Raw genomic sequence first — 3296 nt, 5'->3', positions numbered from 1 at the left:
ATTTAGTATCTATTGGGCACAGGGTATTGTGCTAAGTACTAAGGATAAGAAAACACAAACATGGGACATAACCTGCCTTCATGAAGCTGTATAGCCTAATGAAAGGAAACAGAATGTTGGAGGGAAGGAATCACAAAAGATTTCAAGTAGGAGAAGGCTTTTGAGTTGAGTTCTGAAGAAATCTAGGGGTTCTAAGAGGACCCAGTAAGGACAGAAGGAATACATCATAGACATGCAGAACAGCCTTGGCAACAGGCAAGGAAATGGAAGTAGACCAGTTTGATTCTATTTCTCAGCACTGTGTCTTTGTATCAGCTGTCACCCATACCTGGAATGCTGTCCCTCTTCCCCTCTCTTTCTTATAATATCTGGCTTCTGTCATAATGTAGCTCAAACGCTACCTTCTGTAATCGTCTATTTCTGGTTCACCAGATTCTAGTGCTTTTCTCTCTAGAATTAACTTTATGTATCTTGCATATAGACACTTAGTTCATCCAGGTGTCACCACAGTGCACAGAGTGCTGGGCCTAGAGCCAGGAAGACTCATCTTCCTGAGTTCAAATTTGGCCTCAGACTTACTGGCTGTGTGAACCTGGACAAGTCACTTAACCCTGTTTGCCTCAGTGTTCTCATCTGTAAAATAAGCTGGATAAAGAAATGGCAACCCACTCCAGTATCTTGCCAAGAAAATCCAAAATGGGGCCATGAGGAATTGAACCTGACCAAAAAAAAAAAATGACTAAACAACAACAACAAAATGTACCTATTTAATATTATCTTTTCCTTTAAAAATTTGAGCTCTTGGGGCGGCCAGGTAGCACAGGGAGTAAGAGCACCGGCTCCAGTGTCGGGATGACCTGGGGATTGAATCCCGGGCTCAGACAGTTAGCATCCATCCAGAAACACCTGGCTGTGTAATCTTGAGCAAGTTACTTAACCCCAATTGCTTTAAAAAAAAAAATTGAGCTCTTTAAGAACGGGACAGCTTTTACCTTTTTTTTTTTTCCGGGGTGGGGAGGGGTATCTCTAGTGTTTAGTTAAAAGCATTTACTAACCACTTATGCCTTCTCTTGAGAGGCTAGACCTAGAATAAGTAATCTCTGGGTCCAAATTCTACCCCTGATATTTAACTTTGTGATCATGAATCATTTAACTTTTCATTCTGTTTCTTCATTTGTAAAATGGTGACAATAATTGCTGTGGGACTTCCTTTACCAAAGTTATTGTGAGAGTCAAGTAAGTGTTAAAGTCCTTTGCAATCCTTAGACTACTATGTAAATTTATTTCAGTTATTATTATAATCATTGTCATTCTTCTTATAAATTCTTCCCTAAAAACTAGCTTAAGCCTTTGGAGGTCTTTAATATTTTATGGATCTCAACGGCATCCAGTCTGTCCCTCTGTTATCAGTTATATCAATAACTCACTTCCTTTTCCAGTTCTTCACATCCTTAATGATATTTTTATATTACTTCTTTCACACATGATCATCAGTAAATTGCTATTACTTACTGATAGATACTTCTCAATAATTTTAGCATTGTCTTTCGGTCATCTCAAATGTTGATTATGCAGAAATCATAACATTTCATGTTTCAGTGTCCTGTGGTTGATGTACTAAGGTGTCATTTAAAAGTGGACCTTAATTGAAGATGATCTGTTATTGAAAAGGTAGAATTTTGGGTCCAGGAAGAATTTAGGATGGCCAAAGTTTTGCAAAGTGTCCGAAATACAACCTGCCTTTTCTCTACTTTTGTTATTTTACTCTGTACCCAACTCATTGTTTATCTGCAGTAATTGTCAGATATATGTACTAACAGCTGAAGTCAAGAGACTGACCATTCAAATGCCATATTATAATCCAGACAATTGTGCATTCTCCATTCTTTTATTTGTGTGTGTGTGTGTGTGTGTAGTTAGTTTGACCTCTTTTGAACAGCTATGGCAATACTTAAGCAGTCTTGTTAACAATAAAATGTCATCTGTAGACAGGAGTATCTGGAAGATTTAACATCAATAGGAAATTCCTCTTCTATAGGGAAACTTCCTTCTTGAAATTACATATAAAAAATTCTCCATGACATAAATCAACACCTTTTGTGATCACCTTCATCAATATTTCCTATGTTTTATATTAATAATCAAAGAATCAATCACCTATATTGTTCCTATGATTTCTTCGATCAAGAAATCTTTTATGATCTTACTATATGCATGGGATATACCTTGTTGAGAATAGACTTTAAAGTTTTGTTTTTAGCTCTAGGCAGTTAAAAGATTTTTTTGTAACAAATAAATAGTAAACATAAGAGAAGCTTATGTTCTTTTTCAATCAATCATATGATTGAAGAAATGACCTTCCATGGACATTTTCTCTAAAAATCTACCATTACCCTACTCATATTTTCAGCAAAGGTGCACTTGATGGGCGTGTAGATTGTTATAAACATTTTATAATGAAGACAAACTAGGCATATGGGTCAGCACTTTCTGACACCTTTTTTTGCTTTTTATGTCCAATACCACCATCCGTGATCCTTGTAATTCTCAGCATCTTCCCTTCTGAGATATCTTACAAATTAATCCCTGAGTGACTTTAACATGCTTTCATCTCCAACTTGATTTTTTCTCCTGCAAGTTTGGTTAAGTCCAGCTGTTTTGTCTAATTTCATTTTCTTCAGTGTCATTTTCATTTTTTTTCATTTAACACATCAGATATGGAGGTGTTGTTGTCCAAATGTAGAGTTTCCACTTTCATCAATGATGAGAATAGATCATTATAGAAATTATTATAAATCTTTCTCATTTCTGAGTTATTTGTCCTTTCAGTTTCATTTAAAAACATTCACAGAATGATTTGACTTAGCTGCTTATCAGACCAGGCTTTCTTAAAGCTTCTTGACATCTAAGACTTTTTGATGTCTTGTGATGTAATACTGCTTCCATTATTCTACTCTGATGTGTTTTAAAAGTTAATTTGTATTCCAAAATGCTTTTACCCTTGGCTACCATTTCTCTTCCTGCAACATAGATATACATAGATAATAGGCCAGGTGAACTGGAAAATTCTGGGTCAGTATGGTCATTGATTCTTCTCTCTAGCTTACATTTTGTCTAACTTCTATGCATACCTATGCTTGATATGAAGATCAATTGTTTTCCAGCAATGGCAGTTTCTGGGTATTTATAAATTCTTTATTGTGACAACTGTTTTATATTGGTAAAACATTAGTAAGATTCCCATAGTTTCTTATGATAATCAATGGCTTATTTAAATAGTTTGGGTTAGCTATTAT

This window comes from Petaurus breviceps, unplaced genomic scaffold, assembly GCF_028583685.1.
Source record: "Petaurus breviceps papuanus isolate PSGF00001 unplaced genomic scaffold, PetGlider_PUasm1.0 128, whole genome shotgun sequence".
NCBI classification, from domain to species: domain Eukaryota; kingdom Metazoa; phylum Chordata; class Mammalia; order Diprotodontia; family Petauridae; genus Petaurus; species Petaurus breviceps.
This window is presented reverse-complemented; position numbering follows the sequence as displayed.